The 15,752-nt window shown below is 38.2% G+C and overlaps 1 long non-coding RNA gene across 3 annotated transcripts in view; it reads left to right on the plus strand.

Moving 5' to 3' along the window:
• Positions 1–15,752, plus strand: part of LOC138743217 (uncharacterized) — a 1,573,181-nt gene that overhangs the window by 604,003 nt on the left and 953,426 nt on the right. For all 3 annotated transcript variants that reach the window (XR_011344727.1, XR_011344728.1, XR_011344729.1), the window contains exon 7: positions 10,675–10,766. This is a non-coding gene — a long non-coding RNA (uncharacterized lncRNA). The remainder of the gene's footprint in view (positions 1–10,674; positions 10,767–15,752) is intronic.

Raw genomic sequence — 15,752 nt, forward strand, 5'->3', positions numbered from 1 at the left:
ATGGTGGTTGGGAGGAAGTGGTGCAAGAGTACATTGGAAGTTTGTATGTGGATACCTCCACAAGCAGAATGGGGTGAAATATAGCTCTATATTGCTCAAACTGACCATCAGTGTTCCTCAAAAGTTGAAGGGTTGATTTTTAACCTGAACTCTTGTATACAAAAAAAAATTCTAATGGACTAAAGACACTCATATTAGGTGATGCTTTATCATTTAAATACATGTGCTTTGGGTTGTTTTTCCATGCTGATGAGTGTGTGACATATTCCTCTGAATATTTGTCTGTCCCACCTTCCGAGATCCATTGATGGAAAATCAAGCAGTATGGTCCACATAATATTATATTGCTTTATACTGGCACATCCATAATACGTGCCTGTGCTGCAACCTTTGTGTCAGATTAACATAGCGGCAGTTTTCACATCCCTTTCTAATTATGCTATTCGCTGGAGTTCAGCGACCATTAAATAGGCAGATGTGCTTGTCTCCAAAGATTGCTTCTCTCTCAGAATGTTTCTGACAAGGACACTGCAGTGTTCCACATCCAACCAGTAAACACTGTTTTGTGCAGCGTTGAAGGGGCTAACCAAAATCTATCGTTGTCAGTATTTATACTATCATTAAATATAGTGGATGAAGCACATTCAATGTGAGAATGGTATTCCATCCTCTTTGTCCAGTATTCTTATTTGTTTCTTTTAAAGCATCCCCATCACAAGTTCACAAGTACAGACTAGTTTCCTTTCTCTGGTCTGGAAGTTCAAAACAAATAGAGAATGAAAATAATTATATTAATTACATTACATTTTGCTCGAGCAACCACACAATATTCTAAAGCTCAAAGAAGAAAAATCTGTAAATTCTCTCTGTAATATGATATATATTTAGTATTATTATAATTGAACAGAATTTTTTATTAAAAATATCACACGCACATGCACACACAGACACACACACACACACACACACACACACACACACACACACACACACACACACACACAAATTCCAATGTAGCAAAGCTGCCCCCCTTGAAAGTGACGTTCAGACAATATGGACCAACATATTCCAAAGGAGTTCTTTTATGTTGTCATTGTTTAATGATGTTGTTAGCTGTTAAGTTCTCCCAATAGTATCAGCTAAAGCAGCTAAGATATGGGAAGAAGGAATCAAAATTTCTAGAGCAATGCAGCATGTAATTTCAAAAGTCATTAGTTCAGTAGGTGGCTTTTGAATTGCTTTTCTGCAGATTTTTTGACAAATTTTTAACAATTTTTTTTAAGGAAGCAGGTTGCTGCTGGTACTGTTACAATGTCAATCTCTGGTCTGTTACTGGTCGCATGTGAATTTAGTGTTCTGACAACCCATGGCATAGTTTTCAGTTTTCTGATAATTCAGTTCCATCCAGCATTATTTTTATATTCATCCTCATCTTCAGGTCTGATCAGAAACACTGCCTCATAAAATTTGACTTGCATAATGCAGTTTATAAAAAGTGAACAATGAGTTTCCTTGGCCTGCTATAGAGTTTGGGTCTGTTTCCAAATAGTTAAATTTGCTGCATTATCTCCTTTGTGCATCTGTACAGTTTAGGCTGCTTCGTGACATGATTCTTTACTAAACTGGCTGGCTCAAAAATGAACATTATCTTTTCACAGAGTCCAAAATAAGGAAATAAAAATCAGAAAGACAAGTAGACATATGGTGTGTCATGGCAAATGCACTATTTTATCAACCTCCTGGAATGCGATCTTTCTTGAATTCTCATACCTCTCCAAAATAGCAAATTCATGGTTGAAATGAAAGGGGGAATACTGTTTGAAGGGCAAATATTAATAGGGTCCTTCAGTGTTCTGCTTTGAATGTGATTCAGTTAAGCATAATATCAGAAAGAATAAGGTGAGTGCAACACTGGCACAGCGCCAGTGACTTGGGTTCAAATCTGGTGCTGTCTGTAAGCAGTTTGTATGTTCTCCCCGTGTCTGCGTGGGTTTCCTCTGGGAGCTCCACTTCCCTCCCACAATTCAAAATGTATGGGAGTTGTAGGTTAATTCAATGTAATTGGGTGCCATGAGCTCGTGGGCCAGAAGGGCCTGTTGCCATTACTGTCTGTCTAAATTTAAATTAAAACTTAAAAGATTTTGAAGTTCATTATGAATGGTTGGTTAAAAAGTGAAGTTCGGGTGAAAATAGGGCTAGTAATGTAAATATCAAAGAGCACTGTGACCCTCCCCCCCCCCCACCCCCCCCCCCCCCCCACTCCCCTGGCAGATGTCAGAGAGCTGCCGTTAGGGTTTTATGCACTGACGTCTGTTTTAATGAATCCTGTGCAGAGTCATGACTTGAAACATCAACAATCCTTTTGTCTTTACAGATGCTGCTTGACCCATTGAGTTACTCCAGGAACTTTTCTTGTGCAGTAAACCGCCATTGAATTTCTAGCCTCTTTATACAGCCCTTTGAACAGTCTAATTTTATCGGGACGAACATTGCCCATTTGTTGCTTTGCCTCAACACCTTATCACTAGATGCACTCACCTGTGCCTAGGTATCTCAAGAATTGACTCTTTCATATCAATCCAAGATGGTCTCCTCAGTTCTATTCTTAGGAATCTTGAGGTCATCAAATTCTGTGCTCTTCTTGTCATATTTGGCCCAATATCCTGGTCAACCACGCCTGCCAATGGGTGCTGGAGCTTGATGAAACAGCTCCTCACATTTAAAATTCTATCCTTATTTTCACATTGATTAATTGCCTCATCATATCTCTGCATTTGCACAAGGTCCTTACTATAAACACTTCTCCAATTCCAGTTACTTTGCCAGCCACTGCTTCAGCACTCAAGGCCTTGAGTTTGTTACTGCAATCGCACTGCCAATTTCCTTCATTTCTAACTTTAAGGCTTTCTTGAAATCCATCCCTTTGTACAAGCCTTTTGCATCACATGAATTGTGTTGATGCTTGGATTTTGGATGCTGAGTTTCCGAGTTGCGCTATTCAAAAATAGGAATTGGCAATTCGGGTAGACAGGGAAATGAGGGCCTTTGACATGCCTTCCTTCATTTGGCAGGGAATTAAGTACAATTGTTGGGACATCACGGTACAGCTGTACAAGTCAGTGAGATGTTGAGTGTCGTTCCAGTTGTCCAGCTATACGAGCAATGTCATTGTTGGAAAGGGCACCAAGACGTAACAGGACAAAGGCTTGTGTTAATAAGAGAGGCTTCATCTCTATTCTCTGGAGTACTGGAGGCTGAGAGATGTATATAATCATGAGAGTCATGCATACTCTGAATAATCAGTCTTTTTTCCCTGGGTGAAGGCAGTTCTAGAAACTAGAGGGCAGAGGTTTTATGTGGGAGGGGAAAGATTTAAGCAGGACCTGATGACATTTTATTTCACTCCGAGGGTGGTTCCAGGAATGAGCTGCCAGAGGAAACTGTGGAGAGGTTGGTATAATTTTGATGTTCAAATTATATATTGGACAGGAAGGGCTTTGAAGGATATGGGTTAATTGCAGGAAAATGGAGTGAGTCCGGAATATAACATAGATGAATTGAGTTGATGAATCCATACTGTGTGACTCGAATTCTATTTAGCTGTAATCTGGCTCCATTATTCATTTAGATCCTGTGTAATCAGATTTTGTTTCAAATCATGGAAGTACCTACACATGGTTAATTAATCAGTTATGATGCCTGACTGTCTATTTCCACACCTGACCAATCCATCACAACTCCAGTTCAATGTCCAAATTCACGCAAAAAAATGTGATGGTAAAAAAGAATGTCTGCTGATACTGGAAAATTGGAGCAACACCCAAAATACTGGAAGGTTCAGCAGGTAAGGTACCATTTATGGAACTTCAAATTCCTGCGTGTTAACAACTCTGAGGATCTGTTGTGGGTCATCCATGTTGGAGCAGTCATGATGGTTCACCAGCAACTATACTTTGTGAGGAGTTTGAGAAGATTTGGTTCATCATCAAAGCCACTTGAACATTTCTGTAGGTGTACCTTAGAGACCATTCTAACTGGTTGCTATCTGGTATGGAGGTGTTAACACTCATGACTGGACAAATCTCCAGTGGGTTGTTAACTCTGGCCTGTGACATCACTCCATTGAGGACATCCACAAGAGGTAGTGTCTTCAGAAAGCAGCCTCTATCCTCAAGGAGCCCACCAGCCAGGCCATGCCCTCTTCATCATGCTACCATCAGGAAGAAGTACAAGAGCCCAAGGGCAAACTGCTAAGAGCACAAGGATAGCTTCTTCCCCTCTGCCATCGGATTTCTGAATGGGCAATGAATCACAGACACAGCCTAACTTTCTCCTATTTTTGCACTATTTATTTATTTTGAAATGTAATTTATCGCAATATTTGCACAGTGCTGGCAAAAAACAAATTTTGCGACAGATTCATCACAATAAACATTGATTCTGGAAGGCAATAGATAATCAACATTTTGAACCATGGCTCTTCATGAAGAGTGGGCAAGGTGCTGATATTGGGAACTTGAAGCTGGTGAAGAAATGGAAATTATGGTATTTCGTTCTGTGAAAATGCAAGTCGATAGAAATGGGTTATCTCTTGTGCACTGAATGTCCAAAGGGACTCAAAATTGTTTCTGAAATTCAATCCACTGACCTCTATGGAAATAGATTTCAGAAGTTTAGCTGTATCCATTTGGCAAATGTCGTGGATGCAGTAGAGGATGGATAATAACTATGGTACTTGTTTCTTGTAATCTGTTTCCCCTCTAGTCTATTTGATCAGGGTAGGTTTTTGACTGATAACCCAGCAAATCTTCTTGGATCTGCTGCTTCTTAAACATGTAATAAAACAAATGAGAGGAATTCATAATCAAAAGCCGAAGAACAGCCTTCTGTTCTGTGTTTGGCCTGTCACTGGGACTCGTGATCTGTTGAGCTTTAATTTGCAGTCTCAACTATGATAGTTAAGTGAATCCAGGGGCAGGTATTTTTTTACTGAAATCTTTGCTACCATCGATGAAGCATTTATGTTCAACGATTCTCATGAAACCATTCGGAGAAAACAACCTTGTCAAATACCTGTGCTGCCCTAGACTTCACTGATCACCTGTGAATCTGCACCCTGAAGGAATATTGTGCTCCAGTTAAGGCTGTAGAAAATAGTGCAGGTGAACAGTGAGCTGGATACTTGCAGATCAGCAGAACTCCTTCCCATCGAATCGAGTACTTTTACATTTTGCTTATTTGCACCTATTTACCACAGATACCTGATTGTCTGCTTCTGATTGGTCTTGCTATCTCCCTGTGCAATTCAAGGCAAATAATTGGAACTAGCTATTTGCCTCCACAACTTGTTACCTTAACATCTTTGCTTGGATCAGAGTCGATTGTTTACTTAATAATGCTTCTGCAAAATACATTAAAGATGCCTTGGAGACAGACGTTGCTTTTGAATAAAGGTGCAAAGAAATGCATATTGTTTCCAAGAGATGCAGAAAATAAAAGATTTTCTGGGGAAAAGTAGATCAGAATTTGATGAATGTTTTGACAAATGTTCTGATTTTTTTAAATGATATGCCAGCTTATATTACTGACAAAAGCAAAAAAATCTGTAAATTTCAACACACACTTAATGTTCAATTTAACAACTGTACAAGTTAGAAGTATGACCCTTCAAGTGCAGATATTTATTTTTCCATATTTGTAACAAAAGGGAACAAGAAATTTGCATCAGATTGTAGAGATTCATAATTTAACAAAAAGAACACATCAGTTCCAACATTAGACTATTAACAAAAAGGGTAACACTATTCCCAATAACATTGATACAACCTCAGAATATTCAAGTTCAAGTTTCTTTTCATTTGATTGTATGCACACAATATTATGTAACAGTATTTCTCTGGGCCATGGTGCACACGATGCATAAAGATCACATAAATAATCACAATAAATATTTAGGATAACTTTTGCAGTTGCAGGATATGGTTCGTCAGTCTCACAGCCTGTGGAAAATAGCTGTTCCCCAGTCTGCAGTTCTGATTTTAATGCTCCTGTATCACCTTTTTGATGCTAGTGGGCTGAAGATACTGTGCGCTGGATGGAAAAGGTCTTCATTCATCCCTTGAGCTTTATTTTAACAATTCTCCCAGTAATGTCTTATGTAGAGGAAGGGAAGGCCCCTGTGATCCTCTCAACTGTTTTAATGATCCTCTGTATAGACTTGTGGTCTGATAGTTTGCACCAATGATGCAGCCAGACAGGACACCCTCAATTGCATTCCTGTAAAAGGTTGTCAAAATGGGGCTGGTAGCCTTGCACTCTTCAGCTTCGTTAGGAGGTATGTGGGCTGCTGCGCCTTCCTGAGTGTGATGCGTTGTTAGACAGAATCAGACACGCACAAGGTAAAGACTGTACAACAGGCTTTAACCCACAAAGACTTCCACAGAGCCAGGCTGGCTGTTGCTGCAGTAACTCTGAGAGAGACTTTGGAGGCTGGCGCAGGCTTATATCCCAGAGGGTGATTGACACCTGACTTGGTGGGGCTTGATCCATTCAGGTCGACTGATTGACAGCCGGCCAGGTGTAGTCCTGTCCCCCCTTACCCTCCTGCAGGTACAGAGATTGCCCCTTGCAGTAGGCCGGTGATGTACCACCACACTGAGTAATGATTCAGAAGGTGTTTTGAGTCCAAGATAGCTCATCCCTTCTATGCACATCAAGGAACATTGTGGTCCCTACACTCTCCATGACAGAATCGTTAATGTGCAGTGGAGAATGGTTCATCTTTGTCCTCCTGAAGTCAATTATCCTCTTTTGTCTCGTCCACGTTGAAACAAAAATTGTTGTTCTTGCACCATTTTATGAACCTTTCAACCTCCTCTCTGTAATGCCACTCATTATTGTTGCTGATGAGGCCAACGACTGTATAATACTATATACTATATACTTGACTGTTCGAGTGATGCTCATTCCCAAATACATATGCAATGAGTGTTGATAATTTCTGCACAGGATTGGACAAGGTGGGTGACTGATGGGAATGGTGAGCCAAAGTGTGGATATTGGAACATGGGTGTTCAGGCAACAAAACTGGTTGATGAATCATATGTGAATGATGTGACCTGCTCCAGAGGTTAAATTGACCAATTTTCATTTTTTTTTGTGTTTAAACAGCATTTCTCAAAATTTCAGAAGTTATTTCAGTCTTTATAGTGTCACTAAGACAAAAGATGTTGAATGGCTCATAAAATTATGCATGTTTTACCCCATCTAAAATGCAGGATAGCCAAAATAACACACAACTTGGATATTGAACTCAATATTTTGGTATTAAATGGCAAAAGTACATGTGGTGCACATGCTAAAACGCAAGGGGGAGAATTGTGCCATCTGTTTGGACTGGTTGTTCAGTGCAGTAACTTCTATGAAGTTTAGTTCTATTGGCTTCAATCACAATAAATTTTAAGGGCAATTTCTGCAGTTCAATCAATACATTTAACAGAAGTTTTTATCTCTGTCGTCTTTGTTTCCTGCTTTGTTTTCAGCTTCTATACTTGTTAACAAAATTGGTTTTGCTTTGAAGTTCAAATTTATGTTCAGAGTACATATATGATATCACATACAACCCTGAGATTTATTTTTACTGCAGGCCTGGCAGAATTTCTACTTATCAGTGATGTAAACTGCTCAAAAACAAAGATCCGTCAACAAAAGAGAGAAATGTCAACAAAGGAAGTGTAACAAACTGAAAATACAGAAAACAAAATCAGTCAGTCATAAATAACGTGTAAAGTAAGAGTTCTTAAATGAGTCTCTGATCAAATCTCTTGTTCAGGAGTCTGATGGTGGAGGGGGAGCAGCTGTTCCTGAATCTGGTGGTGCGAGTCTTGCGGCACCTGGACCTCTTTCCTGATGGGAATAGTGTATGTCCTGGGTGGTATGAATCCTTGATGATCGTTGTTGCTTTCTGATGGCAGCATTCCATGTTGATCTTCTCAATGGTGGGGACAATTTCCACCACATCTCTTTAGATACTTGTCAAGGTGTCCAATGACATTCCAAACCCTCAGAATCTCCTGAAGAATTGGAGGTACTGATGTGGTTTCATCACAAAGTCATTAGTATGACGAGTCCAGGAAAGGCCCTTTGAAATAGTGTCTCCCAGGAATTTAAATTTGTTCACCGTCTCCACCTCCAATTCCCTGATGATCACTGGATCATACACCTTTTGTTTTTTCTTTCCTTAAGACTACAATCAGCTCCTTGGTCTTCTTGAGTGACATTGAGTGAGAGGTTGCTGTTAGTACACCATTCAGCCATGTTTTCCAACTCCCAGCTGTCGGCTGAAAGTAGAGCTTTGGTTTAGGTTATCCCAGCCATTCTCAACATTTTTTTTTCCAGTTATGCACCCCTCCCAATCTGAAAACCTGCCTCAAAGTTTAAGGGTCCCCTTCCCTGTGAAGCTGTCAAGTTTTGGTTTCTTCTATACTTATCTCCTACTGACTACATATGAAAAAAGGTTTTTTTTTAAAATTACATAAGGTGAAAAGAAAACAGGCTTTTAATTAAATGTGCTGTGGCACTTGCCAATGGGAGTGGGGGGGGGGGGGGAAGAGTAAGGCCCCCGCTGACAATAACTAGTTTCTCAGTGCAATTCAGCAGAACATAATCAGAATTAATCATTTGAAATCTTGGTCAAATATGATTAGATTATGAAGGAAATCACAATTTATGCTCAAATGATTGGAAAGATGAACAAGCGCTTGCCTGTTCGACTATAAGTAAGTTCAGAGCGTGAGACGTATTATTGGTAAACAAGGTGTTTTGCACAGCTAATGCTGTAAATGTGAGGGGAAAAAAAAAACCCAGAAAATATTGGAAACATTCAGCATATCAGGACCATAACCGCCTGCTGGGCTGAAGTTGAGAAACTCCCCATCAACTGAGGGACTTCCTCGTTAAAGTGGATTAAAGAAACAGCCACGATGTCATCAAAGAAACTATTGTGTATCTTTCTTCTCCTTTAGAGTACATCCCTCTTTCCCCCCCAAAAAAATCATTAAAATTCCCATCACAAGAATATTGACTTTGTTTCTGAGGAGTAATTTAGTTTGGATCATATTCCTCCCAGATACTTCACAGTGATGATCCACAGGGAGTTTTGGTTAATATTATGAATTGGATATGTCTATCTGGTTGTCTGATTAAATTCATTTGAATTTTCTTTCTCAAATTCAATCACTTTAATGAGTTCCATCTACACTTTGGTGGAATGAACCCAGATCAAAACGAAATAAGTTTTCATACTGTACAAAATATTCATGAGGAAAATTCATTTCTTTTTTAAATAAATTTGATGAAAAATTGTAGCTGGCTATTTTTTGCCATCAAACATTTATTGTTGGCCTTTTTAGATTCTCCTTATTTTGGTTCTGAGTAGTCCTATGTCTTCAAACTGAATTATAATGCTATAGAAGAAGGAGGAGAAATTCTTTGTGTTTAATAATTTATAAAAATTGAGATGTTGACATACAAAAAAATAAAGATCTGCATGGGATTGTATTATTACAAAGAGGCACAAATTGAATAAGGGAAAAAACATTGGAAAATATCCCTAAGGGCATCTTGCGTTGACTTCAAAGACCGGGTGGGGGGGGGGGGGGGGAGGAAGAGAGATATATTTTATTGGTTAATTGGAATGTTTTCTCCTCTACCTTGCTTTGTTTTAATGAACTTGGAGATCTTGTGAACAGTGATGGACCTAACTTTTGACCTCTGAGAATTGCGTCCATCCTCATATACAACCAAAAATTTTAATAAACAAATAATGAAAAGATATAAAATACACACAGATTATGTTGTATTTGACAAACAAGGATACAGGGCATGTAAGAGCTAAAATGTGGGTACTTACCTTGTTAGTCATCGTCCCAGGGTCTGTAGGCTGGCACAGACATCTTAATTCCTGTGTGACTGCACGAGTCTTCAGTTGGTGCACACGCGATGGGTTTGCATATTGGAGGTCAGTTGGCATATGCACGAGAGTTAAGGGCACAAATTCACTATTGATAGTGCCCTTAACTCTCGTACATGCGCCAACCGACCTCCAGTACGTGAACCCATCATGGTTGCACCAACCGAAGACTCTCGCTTGTGCAGAGGAATCGAGATGTCCACACCCAACCTAAGGACCCAAGAATGGTGACTAACAAGATAAGCATGGACCAGAAGGTGGAAAGATTCGCCAAGGTTGATTGACAAACTCAAGAAGCTTTAATTTGTTATCATCAAATCAACGATGAGAAAAAGATTTGATTTTAAAAAGTTTACTTTAAGACTTTGGTACTCCACATGCGCTGGGCAAAACTGACTTGCATCCATTTCAAGATATGACTGATGATTCAGTCCCAATAACAGTCACAAGTCAGGAAGCACTGAATAAGAAATATTTAATGTCCAAGCTCTTTTCATCACCATATAAAGAAGTCATAAAAAAGGAAATTGTAGAATAAATCTGTTTTTTTTTCTTATTGAAAAATGCTACTCTATCCATTGTCAAAATCTTCATTCATTTATCGTAAAAATTGAAATATTTTTCATTAAAAATTTGTGAACAGTGTACATTAATGGAAATATATTGTTGCTTTCTTTTTCTCATTTGATTTTGTCTTTCATCAGATCTTTGCTGGCAGGACCGTTTTCAGACATCACTGTGCCATTTGAGCCAATCGTTTTCTTTTGTGGTTTTCTGAAGAATCCATCATAATAAGGTCAGATATTTCTGTCTAGCTATTTGCTCTTTATCTCTCCTGTGGCACATTCTTTTGAAAATAATTGATAGGGCAGTTCATCAAAGCAGGTGTCATTAATGTTGACACCCTGGGCGGGTTGGGACAAGGATCCTCTTGATTAACAGTTATCTACATTTTTTTGGATATATAATCATTAAAAAAAATACTTTGGAATGTACATTGACATCTTGCATATGGATGGAATGCCCAATGGCCAAGAAATAAACATGAAGCAAAATAGGACGAATTGAGGGTTTTTTTTTGGAATGTATTGACAGGTGGGACTAAGTGTGGGAATTATATCTAAGTGGAAATTAAATTGTAGATTACTTTGATAATTATTAAAGTTTTTCACCATCTTCAGAGTGGTAACCCATCCAATCTGAATAGACAAGGGTGAGTATATAAAACAACCCACTGGCTCATAATACAGAACTCTGATAATTTATCACCCTTCAGTCATAGCAAACTATAATTTCTGTACCATAATGAAAGTCTTCCAAATTATCAGAAGTGATTGAGCAGTGTTCTGTATAATACAATGGACAATTTATTGTGTAAATAGAAAACAAGGGTATGCATTCTGTGCTTTTAACTCCTTCGTCATTCTTCTCATTTATCGCATGTCTGCTGACATTGGGAGTTGATGCTAAATAGGAGTTTATGTTCATCTAAATTTACAATGAACAAATTAAAACGTAATGTTCTGAGTGTATTGATTAAATGTGTAAGAAGTATCAGAAGGCTTAGAATTTACTGTTTTTGTTTTCAGCGGATTTCATTTCCAAAGTTTTAAACCCTTTGAAGTTACAAACCAGGTGCTTGACTTGCTTTTGTTTATGGTCACTGAGTTCATTCTTTACAGTAGTGAGAACCTATTAAAATATAACATGTGCATTTATGAAAATGCTTTGCATTTAGCTTTGTTTATCCCCAAAGACTTCTCGTGGCTTGCAACCAAAAGCTTCTGCAGTACCAGTTTTTATCCACCAGATGTGACTAGAGTACTTTGTAAATAACATACCATGGAATATATAACACCTGCCAGGAACCTCTGGAGAATGTAGAACAGAACAATGCTACATTGTTATCAGGCTGCAAGATTCCTTCGTTCAATTTTCATCAGCCACTGAGGTCCCAGAGAAGATGTCACTTTGTAAATGGGATTTTGACAATCTTTGAGCTTCAATAATAACATTCACTAAAATCTTTCTGGAAATAATAGCCAGCGGATCTCCAATCATATTGTTTCTTTTCTTAAGTTTAGGTCAGCCAAGATGTTGATTTGAGCAGGCAATATCTACCAAATGCGCCGAGGGGAAAAAATACAAAGCATTAGATGTTGTCAAAAAAAGCCTGGGCATTACGGGAAAATAAATGAATTCTTTTGTGAAATATTGAGCTTGGCTTGTATGTGTGTGTGTTTTAAAAAAAAAGCAGGAGATGTGTTGTAAAGGCCTCCTGATCTTCATGTCCAAGTAGTTCAACAAAGTGTTTTGTCAATAATGTCTGCTGCATGAGTGTAGATATGTAAGTATTTTAGAGACTGTTTAAAATATCAAGTTGAAAGGACTGGATAATATCCATTCCTGAGAAATGCTGTGTTAATTCTATGGTAGCATTCCTACCTTGATCTGTTTGAGTCTGGTAAAATTACTGAAAACTTCTTTTGAATGTTTAGAGAGACATCTAGAATTCTTTCCATTTATTTTCATGTCAAACAATGTTTTTTTTTCCATAAGATTTCATAGAAACTACTTTAATCAATACCAACATCAGTGATTTGTAAAAATAGTCACATTAAAATGTTGCAATGTTTTGTATTAAATTAAAGGAAACTATGAACTTGGGAATTGACAGAATTATCATGGGGAACTACTCATCAAATGCGTGAATGCTGTCCCCCGCTGATAATTGAGGTCCAACACTTAATTACTTGAAGTTGCTTCTGCTGACATTCCATTGCAATAAAGACAATATGACCATCCATCTCTTCCATAATGGATTGATTTTGTTAGCAGATCTTGAATGCAGTCAAATTAATATAATAGCAAGAAAGATAAAATGTGAATTTCCACCCCTTTGGTTCAAATTTTGATGAGCTTGAACCAAGATCTCAATTTGCCACCATGATTCTGATTTTCCTGGTTCGGATCGGTGGGGGGAAATTTACTAGCTGGGAATCTCCTGGATCTGAAAGGTCCGTTGTGATGTAGTCAAGTCGCATGGTTGGGGGGTGTGCGAGCTGACCCTGAAGCTGCCAAGAAAACCTTTGACAAACTTCATCGTCTGGATTTCAAGGTTTTAGATTTCTTCTGAATGTCGCTATCTTTTAGTAACATTGGAAGATCATTGAAATGAACAAGTCAGTAAACAAAAATGTCAGTTACGTTAATTTGTTTTCTGCTAAAACCAACACCAAACACTTCCAAATAATTCAAAGCATTCTTTTTTTCTTAGCAGTATGTTTATTCTCATCATTTCAGCTCAAAAATTTCCATTCAAATTAATAGCTTCACAGAGCCAATATCAGGTCTAATCTGCTGCATCACTCAGTAAATTCTCCAGCTCAGTATTCCAGACAGAGTCAAGTGATTGAGAATATGTCAACATGAATCCGTCAGCAAGTCTGGGACTGCCTGTTCAGAAAGACGTGCTTTGAAATTGCTGGCATTTATGTAGGTATATACAGCACTTTGTCACTAAATTGTCAGCATCTCTCTGAGCAGTTGCCCAGTTTGTTCTTGATGCAACTGGAGGCTATTTAACGAAACATTGAAATTTAGATCCTGTATGAAACTGCACACATGAAATGTTGTGGGGAACAAAAATACCACTTTAACCCATTCAGAAAGCCCTACACTCCCAAATGAAATTACACTGTTCGTCACAAAATGACTTGGTTATTTTGTTGTCTGACGGCTCCTTTCCCCCATCCCCACTTAACATATATGGATGTCATTAACCTTAATTCCATCCTTTGTCATTATATTCCAGATATTTAGCAGCATTTCCATCCAACTTTTAATGCCTCCTCATTGTCATTCTCCAATCACATTTCCCATGGATTCAGATTATCAATGCCCCTGAGGATTTTTTTGTGTTTCATTACCATGCTCTGTTTCTCCATTCTCCAAGAACCTATGCGATTGTTCTCATGTGAACAACCAAGGTGAGCTTTATTCTTATAGCCCCAGCTGCCTGCAGTTTGTGGGTCTTTAAGGGATTTCTAAAGCAAACCTACACTTTAGCATGAGAGAGTGGCCCAGGGGCATGCTGTTTAAACGTTTAGAATCATGTCATGCATTGTTCGAGATCACCACATTGGTTCATAGATTTTTAACCAGAAGAATAAGTATTTTTACAAATTTTATAATTTTATATTAATCTACACTTGAGAAATCCTGATCATTGCAAATTTGTTGGTTATGAAAAGACTTACTGCATTAACATATTAAATGGGCATCTGCTCTGTGCTTGTTTGCTTTGACACATAATTAATCTGGATTTTAATGTACAATAAAGTTTTATGGGTGAGTAATTAAGTTAGATCATGTAGATTGGTTCTAAAAGAGGTTGCTAAGATGCTGCCAGATAGAGATGGCAAGGATGGTGGTCCGTACAGAGGCGTTTTCACAGCAGTGTGCAAACCTGCTGCTGAGATGTGCTGCATTTTTAATTTCTCTTTCACATATAAGTCACAAATTAACAAGAGAGTTTCATCTGCATTTTGCATGATTCCAAGCTCCTGTTGATATATTTTCAGCATTATCTGCTGAGACCATTTATATTTGAGAATGCAATGTTAATAACATGGAGCGTCTGAAATTGAGCTCTATCTAATAACACTGATGGTACATGAGCTATATTATACTTGGGCTTCATTTAGTTGAATTTGTAAATCATTTATGCTCCCTTTAAATGTGTGCTTAGTCACACAATTTGCAAAGGTCCAAGATTATTAAATTTCTGTTCATTATGAAACTGTGCATCAGTGCTACCCTGGGTGCAATAATGAGGAGCTTTTTTGCAAAATGAGCCATAACATGTTCAGCTTTATTAAAAAATTGCTGAACTGGGGCAAAATCCAACAACGGGCTAAACAAGACAACAGTCTTAACCCCTTCAGCAGGTATTCCTTCCATGGGATTCAATATTTAATTCAACCTACTTGAATGCAATTCTTTGTGATTAAAGCATTTGATGTATTCCAGGGCAGGTGTGGGGTGGGGGTGGTGGCATGGGGGGTTACACAATGTGGTCACCAGGTAAAGGAATAATCACCAACAGAGAAATTGAAGCTGAGAATTCGAAAATGCCAGGCATGTTGGAAAGAAGCTTATGCAACGTGTTGACACCTTCCATTTACCTCATCACTGTAAAGGAGGAAGATGTCAGGTACAAGTAAGAAGAGTATTAGAATTGTGGCTGAGAAGATTTTTACCAAACATATATTAACTGTAAACCGTGAGGCAGTTGGATGACAGAATTAGATATGATGTTTCTGAATGATTTCGCACTTTTTTTTGTGATCATGTAAGTGGGAGACTAGCAACATTAATTATACTTGGTGTTACTTCAATTTCACATAACACTTTGCAGGACCATGACCTTCAAGCCACAGAATAATAGTCTGTCAAAAACAAAGACCCTGTGGCTATCTGTTTGACAATAGTTGAAAAGTCCCATCTATATATCACCAATAAATTTCTCTTTGGACATCAGCAGTAAACACAATTTATTTGTGTAATCCAAGCTATTTTGTGCATGCAACAGTGTGCATCCCAATATTTTTCCGATTCTGAAATAATTTTTGACTACTGTTGACAATGTAGTTCAATTACTTTTATACAGTTACTCTCTGAATCCTTTTTAATATGTTATCAAGTTGTGAAAAGTTCCATATGAACATTGGTTACTCCTAGAACACTTCCATCAGCGCTGTCTCCGCTCCAGCCTCAACAT

This window comes from Narcine bancroftii, chromosome 9 (genome assembly GCF_036971445.1).
Source record: "Narcine bancroftii isolate sNarBan1 chromosome 9, sNarBan1.hap1, whole genome shotgun sequence".
NCBI classification, from domain to species: Eukaryota; Metazoa; Chordata; class Chondrichthyes; order Torpediniformes; family Narcinidae; genus Narcine; species Narcine bancroftii.